Below are 19,406 nucleotides of genomic sequence, written 5' to 3'. Positions count from 1 at the left end.
CGTACTCTTTTTTGAGGGTCTTTGAAGTGAGTGTTTTGATGCAGCCACGTTGGCCTTATGACCACGTTTTGATGGAAGGAAAGAAGCTGTAGAATTTTAGCTTTCTGGAAGTCAGCAGCGGAATGGGTACTAAGGTCAAGATGCCAGATGTGTAGCTTTGACCCCATTTTGTTGGACCAGCAGCGGCTCTAACCCCCTCCCCCTCTTGCTTTAATGGTCATACTAACATTTTATTAAATAGCGTATCACTTCCCTACAATAGATTTACCTTTATAAAACTAAGTAACTTCTTTCTGTAGAAAAAACTCCAGGCCTGGCTCTCCCTTGCCAGGGTTTGAAACTCCTGGCTGAGGCTGGGCATGGCTCCTGGCTGCCCCTCTGACGGCCTCCATCTGTGAGCGCCCCTGAGGACCACAAAGCTCGGCCATCTCGCTCCCAAATCCCAGGGTTTTTTAGGGGGCTCAGGGCTGCTCCAATAGCCACATCTGTCAGAGCTGTACTTTGGGGCCTGGCAGTTCCCTCCCTGCTCCCCACCTGCACCACTGGGAAGTGGGAATGCAGCTGTCAGTGCCTTGACCACTGGGCACATCCCCTTCTCAAACGGGTGGACCCTGCAGGGCTATGGCCAGCCTTGTGCTGAGTCCCAGTAGGCCTGTCTGGATAGAGAATGCTGCTGTGGTGCTTGGTCTTCAATGTTTTCCCTACCAGAAGCCTGAGACTTGGCCTGTTCCCCGGACTTGCAGCAGCAACAGAAGGCACATGGGTGGGTACATGCCCCTTCAAGGGGTAGGCAGCCCCCATAAGCACACAACCAAGGGAATGGCAGCTGTAAGCAGCGAGCGCCTCACCCGGCCCCTGACAGGAAGCCCAGGGTATCCCTGGAAAGGGAGCAGGTAGGGGCCACCCACGTAGGAGCAGGTCCTTGGCTGGTTGCAACCACCAGGAGACCCTGGAACAGAACCCCAGGTTTCCCCCTCCATCAGCAGGCTCTGTGCCAGGTCCTCCATGGGGAGTAGAGGGTGCCAAAACAACAGGGCCACAGCCAGCTTGGGGACAGGAGCAGAATAGACTGATGTAAAATCTGCTGGAAAAATTTGGGTCTGTCATGTAACCAAAGAGCAGTTAAAATTTATGTGCCCCATAAGTTTAAGGCAAGTGGCTCAGGTTAGGGCCATCTGGGGCAGACCACAGGGTCTCCCAAAACCCAGCTAGGGGCCCCAGAAGACTCTGGAGATGGAACCGATAGCACGTCCTGTGTCCAGCACCTTCCCCTACCCAGAGGAACGGAGAGTGGAGGCAGAGGCAGTGAAGACCAGTCCCACTGCCGCAGACAGAACTGCAGCAGGAAACTTCTTTTTAAAACAAAAGCCCTGGTCCCTCTGCAGCTTCGGGGAGCAGGTGAGTTGCTACGCTGGGAAAAGAGAGCCTGTGGTGTCCCCAGAAAGGCCGACAGGCTTAGTGCACAGCGCACACATCCAAGATGCAGAAGCGTGCACGGCAGGTGGGGCAGGGCACTCGGCTGGCCAGCCAGGTGTCCGGGCGCTGCGGATCCTGGCGGCTGGCGAACCACTTGCCCATGCAGGTGAGACACCACATGGGGTGGCAGTAGCACTGTTGGCATTCGCCCTCCGCCGCCTCCTGGCAGGTCTTCACCAGCTTCACGCTGGCACGTGTCTGCATGCAGCCGATGCACGCCTCCAGGTCCTGGCTGCTGGGGACTGAGTAGGCCGGGCTGACCTCCACCAGGGAGGCAAATGTCTCCAGGAACAGGTCGCCCAGGCTCTGGTGGATGACAACGTTGGCCGCGCTGCGGATGGGTGCCCGGAGTTTCTCACACAGCTCACCGTACTCCGTGGAGTTCAGCCGGATGTCGAAGGCCTGCACAGCAGGGCTGGCGCTGGCTACGCGGATGGTAAGCAGCTGCACAGGTAGATTCGAGTCTGGCGAGAGGTCATGCTGCTGGGATTCCGTCACAGTCAGGTGCACATCCTGCTGCTGGGCCACGTGCACACGGTACGTGGTCACCTTCATCACCCATGTGTCCGTCACAATCACCCGGGCACCCGGCGCCCCCGTAGCAAATTTGTCAATCCTCCAGAACTCAAGTGTTCACGGAGGAAGCGACAGCTCGCCAGCCTGACTGCGGGAGGGCATAGAGGGCCAGGGTGCGGGCCAGGGGGTGGTGGGCCCACTGGTCCCGGGACCAGTAGTAGATAAGGGTGCAGGCAATGGTGGGCAGCAGCACCACCAGCAGGAGGAAGACCCGCCAGATCTCCGGGGCCTGGCTGGGAAAGTAGAGCCGCTTTTCTGAGGCTGCGAAGCACATGCCCACGTAGTAGACCCTATTATAAAATGTTCTAGGCAGAGGCCGCTCAGCCCGCAGCCCCTCTCCCCTCCCTCTATGCCAGGCCGGCCCGTAACACCGAGAAGCCCGCCGGCGTCTGGGACTCACTTCCCGCCTCACTCTCCCCATATATATATATGTATGTGGCATAAATATGTGGTGCCGCGCACCGCCGTGCATATTTCTGGATTTTGATGATTCCCCACAGAACGTTGCAGGGCTTGTAGAGCAAATAACATTACAATTTTTACAGCATTCATAAAATATATTGTATAAGCATGTGAGTAATGAATCAGCCTTTTAGAGATCTCAAAACTTGTCCTTTTCCAAAGAAAATATGGCTTAACGAATTTTGAAAAAAAAAAAAGATTGAGTTTCTAAAAAGAGGCTTCGTGCTTCCAGATTGTGACTCCATAAGTAATTTTAACAAGCTAGAAAGAATGTGCTGTTAAAGAATGAGAGCAAATAAAACATACTTCATGCAAAAAATTACATGTGGATTTATTCATTTTCAAAACACTCTTTATTCTACTGTGATTTATAATTTCATTCATGTAATCGTCTTGTCCACCTTTGATTTTGACATGAACAGTTGGCACGTGACTAGCCAGCATGTTCGCTGCATCCGTCTCACCTCTGCACCCTGAAGATACAGATGTACCTGCCAGCAACGTCTCTGTACCTGTGCTTGCATTTCTCCTCATGTCATCAGAAAAATCAAACAGAATTAACTAGAAAATCGCAGCTCAGGAGCACAACAAAAATGCATGACCCCCAAATACATTTTTAGATGGAATGAAATGTTTTGTTGTTTTTATTAGGGAACACAGTACATAGTTATTTCATAATCGAAAGACTAAGGATATAATGAAGAAAGTTAACTTCTCCCCTGCGTAAGCACACCCGACAAATAAAACACAATTAACATGAGATTATATATATATATATATACACACACACACGCGCACATTAGCTATCTATCTATCTAATCTAAATCTTTTTTCCCCAATGAAATCATCCTGTAACCTACTTTTAAAACTTAACAACACAGCATGAATACATCTCTATGTCAATATAGACAGAGCTACCACCTCCTTTTAATCACCGCCAAGCAGAGTAGTTTGTTTGAGAAGCAGCCTGGAGGCAGGTGGGGGCCAGCCAGTGCAGGGCCTGGGAGTACACCTGAATTTTCTTTTAAGGGTGATGAGAAGCCATTGGAGGAATTTAATCAGAGGAGAGACAGGATTACATCGGCCTTCCTAAAGCCCACGGGGGCTGTGGTGTGGAATGGATGGAAAGAGGGCAGGAAGGAATTGGGGGAAGGGATGGGGCTCCTGCTGTTTCCACAGTGGGGAGGATGCTGCCTTAGACCAGGGCAGTGGTGGTGGAGGAGGTGGCAGGAGGCAGATGGATTCAAGGGCTGTTTAGAAGGTGGAGCAGAGATGTTCTGACTCTTGATTGGCCATGGGTTTGGGGAGGAGGCAGGTGTGGAGAATTTCCTGGTGTTTCTGGCAAGCAGAGTTGGCTAAAGGGAGTCCTGTTTGCTGAGCGAGGGGATGTTGGAGGGTCGCACTGGGGGAGGCAGTCAAATCTCAAATCACGAGTTATTTTGACTTGAACTTGCAGTGTCTACGGAGCACCCCAGTGGACACTCACCACTCTGGCATCCGGAGGAGAGGGCTGGGTATCATGATTCACTGGTGCTGAAGGTTGAGGAGGTAAACCTATAGCGGAGACACTCAATGAGGGAAGACTTGCGTCTGGAAGAACTCCAGGACTTAAAGGCCGGGTGGAGGCAGGTGAAGGAGGCCGAGAAGACGCCGGGGGAGGGGAGAACCTGTGCACCGTCGGGGAGCTCACCGCCGTCAGGAGCCAGGTTAGTCTGCTCGCTCTTCTATCCCTAGGGCTTAGCACCGTTGCTGGAGTATCGCTGTCATCCCAGCCACAGGCAGAAAGGTGTGGCAGGAAGGACACCTACCGGAAGGTGGTCTTGAATTTAGTGACGTGTAGTCATTGGCAACTTTGGCAGAAGCAGCTTGAGCGAGGAGAGTGGTTAAAGTGGGTTACACTGTTCACACCACCAGCAGCAACTGCGTGAGGCGCTGTTTCACCGCGTCCTCGCCAACAGTAAGTGTCACCAGTCTTGCAGATTTGCAAGGCACAGATTCCTGTTACTTGACTTTGAATTTCTCTAAGGCCTTGAGCATTGTCTGGGTTACTTTTTGGAGAGTAAATTGTTCATATATTGTGCTTGGTTTTTTTTTCTATTCAGGTGTTAATTTTTTTCCTTCTTTAGTTTAAAAAGCTTTATACATATTAAGGAGCTTAACGCTTTGTCACCTGGACGACAAACATTCTCTCCTCTGTCATTTGTCTACTCAGTTTATGATATCTGTTCTGAAATTATTTTTCACTGTATTTATTTCTTCAACTTTTGAAATGAGCAATCCATTCACGTAATTCAAAAAGCTGAAAATAAATAAAAGTGGTACAGCGACAAATCTTTTCCCCACTCCTGGGCACCCCCGTCGGTTCCTAGACTCCACAGCTGTGACAGATCCTGTATTGTTGGCACTGGTTGTATCTTTCCAGAGTTTACTTTTGTGTATGGAAACAAATATAAACACCAATAATATAGAAGCCTGTTTTCCCTCCTTTTATACACAAAAGGCAGAAAATTATATGCACTATTCTGTACCTTTTTAAATAAATTTAACAGTACATTTTGGAGTTCTTCCCGTGTCAGTCTTAATAGGAAAAGCTCTCCATCTTTTAACATTATAAAAATAATCACTCATGTTTCTTATATTTTCATAGTTTTAATTTTTACATTTATATATTTAATGTCTGGAAATTATTTTCGTGAGGTTTGAATTTAGCATTATTTCTTTCTCAAAAAGAGATCCAAATGTCCTGACAGTGCTTATGGAATAATTCATCCTTTTCCCACGGATTTGAAATGCCATCTTACCCTATAATAAATTCTTATAAATGCCGTTGTCTGTTTCCAAAATCTCTGTTCTGTTGCGCTGATTGATTTGTCTGGGCTGGAACAGCACTGCACCGTCCTAATTTCTCCAGTGCTGCAATGTGTTTTGTTAACTGCTGAGGCAAATACCCTTTCTTCTTAAGTATTTTCTAAATTTTCTCATTATTTTCTTATCTTTTATTTTATAGGTGGCCTTCATGACTAATTAGTCAAGTTTAAAAAAAATCTTGTTAAAAATTGATTGGAGTTGCATTAAATTTATAGATAAATTTGTGGGAAAATGATATCTTTTAATGTTGACCTTCCACTTGGAGCATCAAACGTCTCTTTCTTGATTAAGCTCTTCTATGTCTTTCAGTCAAGTTTTATAACTTCTTTTTTTTCCCCCTTAGAGGTCTTTTCTACTTCTTAAGTTAATTTCTAATATTTTATATATATTTTTATTATTAAGATGTCTGCTTTCCTTTCTCATTATATTACCCAGCTGATTATTTTGTGGGTCAGAATTTGCCACTCATTTTTTAAATAAGTTTATCTATTTTTGTTTTTTTTTATAGCTTTTATTCTAGAAATTTCCAAACATACACAGAACTAAAGGTGACATAGAATAGATCTTTGTGTTTCCAGCCCCCAGCCCCCGGAAGCATCACATCACATCACAGCAGTCCCATCCAGCTAGCCCGCGTGCCTGACCCCCAGCAAATCCAGGTTGTTTTGAAGCACTTACCAGGTCTCACACTTCTCTATACATTTCTAAATGATATGAACTCTTTTTAAAAAATTGTAACCACAATACCATTATCATGCCTAAATAATATTAACAACAATCTCTTAATATCATTAACTGTCCAGTGTTAACATTTCCCCATGTCTTTTATTTTTAAAGTTTGTTCATATCGGAATACAAATAAGTACCAAAACATTGTAATTATTTCATATGTCACTTAAGTGTCTTTTAAACTGTAAGTTTGCCCCGTTTTTTTCATTTGTTGTAGTTGTTGTTGTATTTGTCCTTTTTTTCCGTACAGCGCTCCACATTCTGAGTTTTTCTGTTTGAATGGCATGGCGTCACTTACCATGCTCCTCTGTTGCCTTCCAACCCGGTCCTCTTGGCCTCTCGAGTCATTTTGGTTGATTGTAGCTCACTCCCCTGGGGATTTCCAGGAAGGGATCATGGGAACACATTCGTGAGTTCTTGCATATCCATGAGTTCCTCTGCAGACTTTCAGAAGGTCAGCGTGACTGGTGTGAAGTTCTTGGTGACTGTGGCATTCTTCTATTCTGAGACTGACAGACATCAGTGTCTGCATCCTTCTGTTGATGTCACATGGATCTTGTGTACATTTGCTCCTGATTGAGGCCCTTGGGAATATGGTATTGTCTAGTTTTGTTGTAAATTTATCTTCAGCTTCTTGGTTACATGGTTTAGTTTCTCTTTTTTAATGGGATGGGGAATTCAGGGAGATTAAAGGACTCTATAACCATCTCTTAACTCAACAACTCACCCAAATGTATGGCTTTAAAAGGTTTTTCCAGCTAGCCCTTATGATTTTTTGAGGTGGAAAATCTTACCATCTGTTTCTTATTTTGTGTTCCCAAGAGTTCTTTTTTATTCTCATGTTGTTCCTCCGCTGATCTTGTTTCATCTTCTCAAACTTCTCAAATCTCACTGAGGGTTCAATCTGGAATATTTTAGAAGTTCTGTCCTTTACTGCTTTAATTCAGTTTCAGTGGAAGCCAGTTGTTTCAATGACTCAGATATTTTATGTTTGTCTTTTTAAAATTAACATCTAGGTTGGTGAGTTTTGGAAGATGGCACGGTCCCTATCAATAGTTATGTGAACGAACGACTGTCTGGCTTCCTGATGGTTTCCTCTTCCTTCCATCTGCTCAGCAGTGGCAGGCGGCTTCTGGAGCCCGCAGGCTGAGTCTCACTTGGATGCAGTGGCTGTGAGAGCAGCTCTGCAGCTGGCCTTCCTTTGGGAGGTACCAGCAAGGAGATGGGAGATGCCCTCAGGAGCAAAATAGGTAACGGGAGGAGCCCACTGGGAAATTCAATTGATGGCATTTACGGTGGGTGCTAACCATTGGTTATACCTAGTTTTGACTCAATACTTATTTCTCCAGCATCCTCCTTTTTTGTCTTTTTCTCTTCAACAATTCAGAGGGAGTATGAATGGGGGCAATAGCATATGGGGGATAACCTTGACTCTGCTCTGACACACACACACAAATGGCGATTTATAAATATGGCCAATATTAAAGGCCATTTACTTAAAAACCCAAGTACTTTAATGAAATGTGGCAAATTATTTGTTATGCATCTCAGAATTGATACTGACAAGCCAGGTGTCTCGAAATCACAGCATCCTGCATGAAAATAAGTGATTTTATGCAACACAGCACACTTCACATAACATATTTTATGTTCTGTGTTGTATTGACATAAGTGCCGTCAATTAAAGAAACCTTGAGATTCTTCTGTTGAACCTGGGCCTGGTCAACATTAAGAGTTGGAAGTGGTGTCCTTTATAACTGACTACTTTAACAACTCGTTAGCTGGTTTACTTTGAGTTTGACCGACAGTGACAGTACCAAGTCCTCCTTAGCCGTGCTGTGCGTACAAAGCCGAACTACGGGAGAGTATCTTTATGACTTCTGTGACATCTTCATGATGTAAGGACTTTTGCGGTGAGGACACTTTGAAGGACAGAGCTCATTTTGAATAGAAATGCTACAGCTGATGCTGGTAAGGTTTATTCACCGTTGAATGAGGAAAGCCTGCATTAGGGCTGCTGGCTGTGAACATTCGCTCAGCTTTAACTTGGTAATATATCCTCAAATTATGATCCACCTTATTTAGAGAATTTAGATGCCATGGTGGAAATGGGATCTAAAAATATCTTAGTAGATGTTCTCAGAGAAGAGTAGGAAATTATTTCAGAGACAAAGAGAGGAGGGGAGCGTTCCTGTGTTCCTCCCAGAGAAACTGATTTTCAGGTGCCACGTGAGGACACATTTTGACCATTATCCATTTTTTTTTCAAATTCTCTTTCTCTGGAAAGCTGCTGAAATGAGGGCATTTAATTTGCCTTTAAAGCAGACAGCATGCCAAGTGTCGTTAAAGATGGCTCTGCTCCCGAATCATTAAAGGGCAGGAGAGCAGCGGCCATGAAATACGCCGCTTTTTGACATTCCGAAACATTGCCCTTCACTGCAGCTGCCAACAGCGAGCAGCTGCTTCCCGCATTCCTCTGCCGTCTCCTAGCTCTGCGGAACGAGGTCAGCTCTGCTTTCTCTTTACCCATCTTTCCACTGGCTGGACATCTGGATTCGTCGTCCTCTTGCCTCCTAGTTCAAAATTTTCGTTACTTCATCAATGACATGGTGGACAGACTGGGCAACCTATGGCAAGAAGCACTTTAGGTTTGGCCCCGGTGACTCAGCCCCAGGGATTTAGCCCAAGAAACCCAGCCCTTGTGATGCAAGAATCATTGTACTTTTCCACTGAGCTGAGGCCGAGAAGTGCTCCTTGGGACAAAGACAGAAGAGAGGCGGGGAACCAGAGGTCCGCCATTTGTTCCTGCTTTCCCCGGTTTGCAGACGTTTGATAAAAGTAATTCACCTGCAGATGAAGAACACACGGAGGCCCTCCCTTCAGTCACGGTGAAGTCTGACGTTCCATGGCGGTTCGATTTCACGAACAGGGTTTTTTTCCTGATTCCAAGCAGACAACTTGGTAAACATAAGTAAATAGACGGAAGGTTCAAGATTCCCACTTAGACATTGGAGTTAAATAGCAGGAATGTAGTATTCAACAGGGGACGAGATGCCTTCACACAGCCGACCCGAGGTGTTGGCCTGGGGTCTGCTCGGACCGTGGCAGCGCAAGGCCAAGCGCTAGCACGGTTCTGGCGGAGAGGCTTCTTCTGGGGCGGGTGTGAGGGGCCCTCGGGCGCTGGAGGGTCTGGGCTAGACCCAGGCACCCGAGACGGACTTCCACGTTGGCCCCAGACCACTGCAACCATGCAGGAGCGAGCTTCATGGTTCCAGCTGCTGTCTTCTCACCTCGGGCGGTGCTTAGAATCTACCACCAGAGAGCCATCCTCTGAGCCAAGGCTAGCAGCTCGTACGCTGTCATCATTTGCACGTAAACGAGTTAGTCACGTTGCTCTCCTGAAAGAAGTGTGTGTGTGTGTGTGTGGAGAGGATGAGGGATCAGGATGCAGAAGTACTTGACTCAGATGAAGGCGGGAGGTGGGGCTGGGGGGAAGGGATGATGAAGAGGATGGGGAACGAGCCCCAGGAAACAGGAAAATTACAGAATGTGAGCAAGTCCAATGCCGTCAGTCAGCCCCTTTGTTACCGGTTTGCTTACGAGTAGCCTTGGTGAGGATCCAAAATAAGATTTGCCTGAACAATTGTGTGTGACGTTGTGATGATCTGTAACCCACATGTGGTTCCAAGAGACACTGGGTGCAAAAGAGATGACTGCACATCTCAGATATTCCAGAATGATTCAACATCTCAATTTTCGGGCTCAGTGTCGCTGTCATCAGTGAAATAACTCAGAAACACTGCTGTTTTAGTTTCTGAATACGTTCTAGACCCTTGGTTCTCCAAGTGTGGTTGGTGGACCTGTAGCGTAGGCATCACCTGGATTCTTGTGGGAAATACAGACTCAGGTCCCGTCCCAGACCCAATACATGCAAATGAACAAGATCCCCTGGTGTCCAGGGCACCTCTTAGAACTGGTTGCACAAATACTCTTTGTCAGAGCAGGACCAAGAGACCTTTGTAGGGAGATCTGGAAGAGGCTGGGTTTTCTCATTACCAGAGCCCAGCTCCTCCCTGACAAGGCCCTGAGCGGGACCCGGCTAACGTGGCTCATTTAGCACACATCTGGTCTCCCTGATAGAAAGGATTAAGAGCTTCAGAAGGGAAACAACATCACAATATGTCTGCTACTGAGACTCTTTCGTCCTCGGATAAAGATCTTTCATTCTAAGTCCTGAGTAAAACCAAATACTTGTTTAATTTGTGATGTTTTCGTGCACAAGTGGAAATATGACCGAGGCCACATGGCAGCTGGAAGGTCCTATGTACCACTCCAGCCCAGGCACGGCTCGCGGCCCCTGCTGCCTGGCCAGCAGAGCTAGGCCCTGGCTCCCCCACGGGCTCCCACGATGACGTAACATTCGGTGAGTGCCAGCAGGGCCCCAAGACAGAACGTTGTAGACCCTTCAATTTAACAGGAAATGCAGAACCTTTTCAAAAACATCCAAGGAACTCTTTGTACTTAAGGAATCACATACCTTGTATCTTTAAGATCATGTAGGAACTCAGTATGTCTTGTCATTTATGATTGAAGAATTGAAAAAAAAAAGGTTGATCAAACAAGTCCCATTGTGGGAGACATCCAATAGCATATTGAAAGAGGCCCTCCCACCTTTCGAGAAGCTGCTGGTTTTTAAATTGCGGAAATGCCTAGGAGAGCTTTTCTTTGAGAAGAGAGAACTTTGAAGGCATCTGAGTCCTGCCCCGCAGGTAGCTTGGCTGATGGTGTTTAGGTGTTAAAGCGGGTGAAGCCCTTAAGATGAAGACTCTCTCGCCAAGGGGAGGAAGGCTTGAGTCAAGGGACGTAGTCACCCGAGCCAGGATACCATGTGGTTGGGGCGGTCATCCATCCGGGTTGTCCCGGGCAGCCCAGGTTTATGTCTGCTATCCCAGTGTAATAATTATTAAGCCTGTCTCTTCCTTTCTCCCAACTTGGCTTGGACCTTAAACTTTAGAATTATACAACCGGCAACTTTGTAGGTTGTGAGAGTCTTACACGGTCATTCACACATGGTTTGTGAGATAAACTCCCAGTCAACTATCCAGAGCCGCGTGGCCCTGTGTGAGCCGGCCCTGCCTCCCATCCCAGGCCAGTCCCCAGCCCTCTTCCTGTGGGACTCCTAGGTTCTCAGAACACGCCGTGTTTTCTTCCTCTGTGGCGCTGTCTGCAGTTGTTCTCCCCGCTGAAGGGGATTCATTTTCCCCTCCATCTGCTCAGTCAATTCCCCTTTTGCTCCAGGCCCTTCTCACATTCGCTCTGGTGAAACCTCACTCAGGACCCTCCATTCTTTGGGGCTTTTCCTGCACTTTGGTGCACCTGCAGAGGAGGTGCGGGCTGTGCCAAGCCCAGAGTGCACTCCATACAAGCCTGTGCAGGGAAGAGAGGGCGGGAAGGAAGGAAGGAAGGAGGAATAAAACAGACGTGGTCATTGTGGAGTCAACAGCTGCTAAGAAGAAAAGCTGGATTTTGGGGGTGACTTTCGTTAGACTGTGACGGTTCCCTTTAGGTCTGTGTCCGAGTTTATTTTCCCCTCGTCTTTTCCTCCTTGTTGCTTGTCCTAAACCTTCAAGGAACACGTGAAATGTGTTGCGCCCTTTGTAAGAGGCAGCGTGGATGGGGAAAGGCGATGAGATGGCTTATTCTGCAGCCCTGCAGTGAGAAGATGCTGGTTGGAGAGGACAGGTGGAGGCAGGTTTAAGAAAGGAGCAGGAGCCCTGTTCCTGAAGCTGGGGCCTGAAAGTAAAAGCGCAGCAGGGGGGGCGGGGCTGCTCTGGGACTGAGGAGTGTCGCAGGGTGTCTCTGCTGTCCTGCGTACCGACATAACGGTGAACCTCAAAGCAATCTCTACATTGATGATAACACTGTTTGCATAAGGACAGAAGTGAGTACAAGGCTCTCTTACTCCACGAGGAGCTCATTGAAAGATGGATGTTCATAGAGAGAAGGTCTTAAGATGTCAGTGCATTTGGCTGAATATGTGTTTCTTCACTTCCTCAGACAGTGTTTCTAACGTGTGGTCCCGTGTCAGGGTCACCTGGGCCGCTTGCAGAAATGCAGATTCTCGGGCCTTTCTCCAAACTCACTGAACCAGAGTTTCTGGAGGTAGCTGTGGGCTCCAGGTTTTTCCCAGGCCCACCAGGGGTTCCCTGTGTTCACTGGAGGGGGAGAACCCCAGCCAAGGGAGGGGTTCATGGCCTCTCCTCACCACTTTTGACCTTGGACAGAAGTGAGCTTCTTAGGAAAGTCAACACTTTCATGTGATGGTGGACGTAGAGCTAAAACACCCCACAGGGCTGCCTGGGCCTCCGCGGGAAACCTGGGCAGGGGAAATCCACCTCCAGTCACGGTTCTTCTTTTGGGTCCAGTCTACACAGCCCTCCTCAGTGTCACTGATAGGACTGGCTAAGAAGCTCGAGAAAACTCCTCTCCCGTGCATCTTTGCAGCTGAGGTTGAAATGGGATTGCTGTCAGCTTGACATCTTCTCTTTAAATCCCCTGCACCAAGGAAGCAGGCATCCACGTTTCCAGCGAGCTTATTTTGGAGGCTGTGAACTTCCGTAACAAGCTCTGTCCAGCTTCTGAAAAATCTGCGGACGGGTAACCTTGTGGATCTTTGCACTTGGGAGCCAGAGAGATGGGATTCAGGTCAGGACAAAGGTCTCCTCCTGAAAAGGAGACGCTGACATTTTCAAGGCCACAGTGGAGAAGACTCTTACAGTGCAATGGTGGCCCCAGTATTTTAAGAATCCCTCTGCTCTCCAGCTGTCCCTCCATGTTGCACTCGTGTTAAACTGCAGTGCATGGAGTGTTTGTAACTATTCTTGTCATAAAATAACATTTTCTATTCTTTTTCATCATTGCCCATAAATTCCTAAGCCCATTATTCCCGGTTTTCAAGAATCCACGAGGAGATGTGATTAACAGCTTGTTTGGGAGCAGATGTGTCTTTCCATGTGTCTTCCTTTCTGTCTGACTCAAGAACAAATTGCTCAGAATGACGATTTCTGTATTATTAAACTTGTCTGTATAATGTTGCTTTTAAGCCATTACTTCTCAATTTGCCTAATGTCTTGTATTGTCCAGCCTTTTGAACATGGATACTGTCTGGTTCTTAGAATTATGGCTGATTAGTTCAAACAGCACATAATAAAGAAAGTTTCTATTTGGTCTGGGAATTACAGAGTCTGGATTGTTTGCTTAGCTGGCTTAAATAAATTAATCAGTCAAATTTCCCCTTACTTTGTGTTATGCATTGTCCTCCCAACACTGCAGATCGTAACACAAGTGCACCTTTAGAGTAAATTTGAGTAACCCTATTGAACATGAAGGATTGGAACACAAGGCCCAGTGGGCAAGCATCACGAAGACAGACAGCCCTCGGAAGGTCGTTTTTGCTCGTTGCGAGTCTAAACCAGAGAGGAACCACCAGACATAAAGAATCACCTAACATTAAAGTTTATATTGTGGTGTTGATAGTCACTTGAAGGAAAGTTAAATTAACTATTTCGAGGGAGAGGTTAATTGAGTTGAATTTGATCCAGCAGAGGGCACTGTATCTCTGTTCTTATGTCTATACATTTATGTGAACATTATACACAACTAAATATGCCCACGTTACAGCAGTGAGACAATACAGATCATATGTGTCTACTTAACATTCTTTTAAGAACTTTTCTTTCCTCCTCCCCAAAGGATGAGACGTTGCTTATAAGTGAAAACATGGCTTGTAGATGAAACATACACGGGAAAGCATTTAAACGAAAAGCAGCCACCACGTTGTTGCACATTTACCCACCCGTATCAGCGCACTTCTGGAGTAAGAAAAGCAGGGGTTTTCCTTTTTCTTTTCTTTTTAGCATCATTGTTCTTCTTGATTCTGGCTTTTAAAGGAAGGAGTTACTGCATTTTTTCATCTCCAAGGAGAAGGTGGTTAATTTCTTGAAAACGATTTTATGGCTAAAATGCCCGAATACATACTGAGCTTATTTTTCACTTATTTTTCACCATGGAGTACCGACGTGCTGTGGGTCGGGACGGCCAGCTTGGGCGCAAGGGCGGGGAGGTCGCCGGCGACGCGCGGCTGCGGCGCTGCCCCGGTCCTGTGCGCAGTGCGCTGCAGGGGCTCGCGCACGTCCTGCCCCGGTGTCCCCGCGTGTTCCGTTTACGGCCGAGGGCGCCCGGGGAGACAGCACAGCGAGATGCTGCGGTGGGAACAACGCTGCCCCCGCCCCTGCTCACATCATTGTCTTGGTGATTCCTGCTCCGGGTTCCTCCTTTCCAGTCATTCATGTTCAAATGCGCCGGTGCCGAGCAAGTTGAAGCAACCTGAGAATGAAACACAGCCCAGCAGCTGGTTAGAGCTGAGAACCTCAGCTTTTAAACCGTAGCTTGGCGATGCAGGGATCGTTTAGCTGCAGTGAGGATGGAAGGGAAACATCCTTTTTCTCCAGTTAACCTGCAACAGGCATTGCTCGCCTCGTGGCAAACATTATGGCTTCTAGAGAGTAGGATTTAATTGCTGGAGTCTCCTGAATTTTAGCCCCACTGGAAAATGAACGTGTCTTCTTCTGTCTTTATTAAAGGAGAGCTCGCTCTTTAATTCTTCTGGAAGAGTTTACTAATTCCTGTTAGAGAATCTACTGCAGCAAACAGGGCTTTAAGTTGTGACACTTTCTGAAAGTGTTAACAGGATAAAGGTAAATGTTGGATGTCATAGGTCTCGATAATTATTTAGGAATACTTGGTTTCTAAAGTTTTAGTATCCAGAGTGCGTTGGGGAAGGCCTGGGAGAAAGAGGAAAGACGTAGCCTGGCCTCCAGGAGATTTCAGGTAGTCCACAAAATCTGCAGAAGGATCATTTCCTTCCCGGAAAACTGCTAACTTTTTAAAAGAAGCGTTCCCCCTCATTTCTTCTTACTTTATAAGGAATAAAGATTTAGTTAGCTACTAATACATGTTTTTTCTTCCATTTTTATTGACGTGTAATTGACATACAGCACTCTCTAAGTTCAAGGTGCACAGCATAATGATTTGACTTATAAACATCATGAAATGATTATCATGATGTGTTTAGTGAACATCTATCATCTCATGTAGATAGAAAAGAAAAAGAAAAAAAGCTTCTCATGATGAGAACTCTTAGGATTTACTCTCTTGTCTACTTCCATAGATAACACGCAGCAGTGTTAATTGCCTTAATTGTTACATTACATCCCTAGTACTTACTTATCTGTAACTTTGTACCTTTTGACCACCTTCCTCCAATTCCGCCTCCCCCATCCCCCTACCTCTTGTGCACAAATCTAATCTCTTTTTCTCTGAGTTTGTTTGCTTGACTTTTTTTTTGTTATTGAAGTTTAACTACTTGACCCACAACAATATGTTGGTTCCTGGTGCACAACATAGTGGTTTGATATTTCTGTGCACTATAAAACGATCACCATGATCAGTCTACTTGCCATCTGTCACCATGCAAAGAAGTGACATTATTATTGACTGTATTTCCCATGCTCTACATTTCATCCTGTGACTCATTCGTTTTATAAGCTACTAATATATTTTTAACAGCTAGTGCCACTCATATCCGTTGAAATACAGAGCAAATAAATACTCTGGGCAAATAAATATTTGCTAAATGGGTGAATTCTGGCAACACAGACCTAAAGAAGTCAGACTGTTTCCCACCTCTGTGCCTTTGCTGAGGCTGTTTCTGCTGCCTTCAACGACCTCCTCCCTTGACTGGGCCAAGTTAAATCTTCTTTATCTTTCTGCACCACACTTGTGAGAATTTTTTTAAAAAATTCTTATTTCAAAGACAACCCAATATTGGCAAGTGTGTGTATGGTGAAAAGGGCACCCTGTCCGCTCCTAGACAGAGAGAACTTGGTTTCACCATTCTTTAAAACAAGCAGTATGACTGAGTTACTGTCAAGGGTTGGCAAGGGCAAATCAGGATTTACCCTTCAATAAGCTTACTGTACCCAAGAGCATAGGCAAGTATTCAGGTACCAGTGAATTAACCGAAATGTTGTTTTTATAACGGGTCTTGGCTGGGCTCCATCTAGACTAGGAGCTGAATGCAGCTTGAACTAGGTAAGTAAGTCTTGTCCTGACATCTATTCAGCATCTGATTAAATGGAAACTGGGATATTTCCTGAAGAAGCAGTGGGGATGGAATCAAAGATCACTGAGAAACATGTCAAACACACAGGAATAGAGTAACAGAATAAACTTCCATACACATATCGCCCAGATTTAACACGTTTCAAAATTTTGCAGCATTTGTGCCTGTCCTTCCATTTTCTTTGCTGAAATAGTCTTCAAGCAAATCCCATTTATCATGCCATTTCATCCTTGTGTACTTCAGTATGCATCTCTAAAAAACCTAACTTTTCTTATATTCCGAATGCCACTATCACCCCTAACTAAATTAATATTTTCTTGGTGCCATTTAATACTCAGTTCATAACCCAAAAAATTAGTTATTTGGGAGGGAGAGGTCGGGATCCCACCAAGGTCTGTCTGCGGCCGTTGGCTGTTAGGGACGGATGTTTAATGGTATTTTCATTTGGAGTTCAGATATACACAGACTTCCCAGCTAAGCAAGGCGGGGTGAATGGAAATTAGATCGAAGGGGAGCGTGGCGAAGCCACTGAGAGAGAACCTGGAATGTTTTCTGGCTTATTTCACAAGTGACTGTGGAATCGTGGCACCAAGCGCTAGACTGTCGGTGGAGGAAGCAAAGGCCAACGCGGGGGCCAGCAAAGACGGCGGCACGGCGGAGCTCGGCGAGCGCAGCGCCACGGGGGCAGATGAGGCCGCGGAGCTTGTCTGAGAAAGCTTCATTTTTATCTTCACTTTTGAAGGATAATTTCACCAGATACTGAATTCTAGATTTGTTGAGGGGTTTTTGTGTTTGTTTGTTTCAACACTTTAAATGTTTCACTTCTCTCTCTCCTTGTGTGCGTAGTTTCTGAAGAAAAGTCTGATTTAATTCTTATCCTTGTTTCTCTAAAGGTGAGGTGTTTTCCCCTCTGGCTTCCTTCAAGATTTTCTCTTTGCCTTTGGTTTTCTGCAGTTTGAATATCACATGCCTAGGTGTAGATTTTTTGGTATTTATTCTGATCCTCCTAGATGTGTGGTTTGGTGTATCTTGTTAAATTTAGAAAATTCTTGGGCATTATTAATTCAAATGTTTTTTTTTTTTGCCTTGTCCCTTTCTCTCTTTCTTCTCCTTCCTATGTTTCCATTACATGTGTGTAATGTCTTTTTAAGTTGTCTGTAGTTCTTGTGTATTCTGTTCTGTGTATTTTTCCCTCTTGGCATTTCAATTTGGGAAGTTTCTAGCAAGCTCACTGATTCTTTCCTTGGTTGTGTCCAGTCTACAGATGAGCCCATCAAAGGCAGTGTTCATTTCTGTTAGAGTTTTTTTGTTTCTAGTATTTTCTTTTCTTTCTTTTTATTGCAGTACAATCAGTTACAATGTGTCATTTCTGGTGTACAGTGCAATGTCCCAGTCTTGCATATACATACATATATTCATTTTCATAATATTTTCTATTAAAGGTTATTGCAAGATTTTGAGCATAGTTACCTGCGCTATACAAAAGAAACTTTTTTTTTAAAAAAAATCTCTTTTTATATATAGTGGCTAACATTTGTAAAATCAAACTCCCAAATTTATCCCCTCCCATCCCCTTTCCCCCGTATATAAGATTGTTTACTAAGTCTGAGAGTCTGTTTCTGAGTCTGGTGCAACCATTATGGAAAACAGTATGGAGATTCCTCAAAAAACTAAACATAGACTTGCCATATGATCCATCAGTCCCACTCCTGGATATGTATCTGGAGGCAACTGTAATGCAAAAAGATACATGCACTTCAATGTTCATAGCAGCACTATTTACAACAGCCAAGGCATGGAAACAACCTCAGTGTCCAACAACAGATGACTGGGTAAAGAAGATGTGGTATATTTATATAATGGGATACTACTCTGCCATAAAAAAGAATAAATTAATGCCATTAGCAGCAACATGGATGGACCTAGTGATCATCACGCTAAGTGAAGGAAGCCAGAAAGAGAAAGAAAAATACCATTTGCTAGCTAGCATGTTCTTTTGATTCCTTCTTAGAATCTCAGTCTCTCTGCATTATTGTTTTACCATTTACACTTACTATTCTGCTTTACCTTTCTGTTCTTGCCTGTGTCCATTTTTCTATTAGAGCCCTTGGCATATCAATCATAGTTATTTTAAATTCTTAGACTGATCATTTTGAAATCTCTGCCATATCCAAGCACCTGGTTGTGATGCTGGCGTGTCCTCTTCTGGTTGTGTTTTTGGGCCCTTTACCCTGCCTTATGACGTTGTGTTGAAAGCTGGACACGAGGTATCAGGTAAGAGGTACGTAGGTAAATGAGCCTTTCATGCGAGGTTTTATGTTTATCTGGCCAGGGCTTATGTATTGACTGTATTTGCTGTTTGCTGTATCTGTCAGTGTGAGAGGCTAACATTTCCTCCAGTGTCCTTATTTATGTATCCTCTGTTGTCTTTGGATTTCCCCGGAGACGCCTTCGTAAATAGGGTTAGACAAGGTGAAACAAATACAGTTCCTTCAGCTGTTATTCTATAAGGACTTCATTGATGTGGTGCTAAGGGGTGTGTGTGTGTGTGTGTGTGTGTGCGTAAAGTGTACTATAATCCTACGTCCTTTAGTGGCCCGTGCTCCTGGGTTAGGACGACTCTCAGCTTTCTTCCACTTAAGTGAGATAGGAAGCTAGCAGGGCTGCTGTTTGACATTTCCCTTCCCCCCAGGCCGTTGGACTCTGCTAACACTGAAGCTGGTTAAGCTCTAGTACAATAGTTTCTCTTGAGGGCAGGCCTTTGTTAAAAAGAATGCTCTGGGAATACTTAAAAATGGTTACTTTTCCTCTCCCTTTCCAGAAGCATGAGAGAATTTTTCTTTGCTCTTTACCCTGAGAACCCAGTGGGCCTCATGGAGGTAAACCTCCCCAAACGGTGGGGGTCTTCCTAATTTGGGCCCCCAGGAGTTTTTAACTCTCAAGCTAGTTTCTGCTCAGTCTCCAGCAGTTAGTCAATTAATCTTTTTTAAATTAATTGAAACATCAATTGACATATTTAGGTTTAGATAGATCCTCTGTGGACATTTTTATGGATAAAAAGGGGATTATTACAGATGTTGAGAAGGTTTAGAAAGAGTTGAATATTATTACT

The 19,406-nt window shown here is 45.3% G+C and overlaps 1 pseudogene; it reads right to left on the bottom strand.

Moving 5' to 3' along the window:
- Positions 1-947: 947 nt before the first annotated feature.
- Positions 948-6,459, bottom strand: LOC102545862 (E3 ubiquitin-protein ligase TM129 pseudogene; annotated as a pseudogene).
- Positions 6,460-19,406: the final 12,947 nt, after the last annotated feature.

This window comes from Vicugna pacos, chromosome 20, assembly GCF_048564905.1.
Source record: "Vicugna pacos chromosome 20, VicPac4, whole genome shotgun sequence".
In the NCBI taxonomy this organism is placed as follows: domain Eukaryota; kingdom Metazoa; phylum Chordata; class Mammalia; order Artiodactyla; family Camelidae; genus Vicugna; species Vicugna pacos.
Note: the sequence above shows the minus strand (reverse complement) of the source record. Positions and strands in the feature narration are given on the sequence as shown.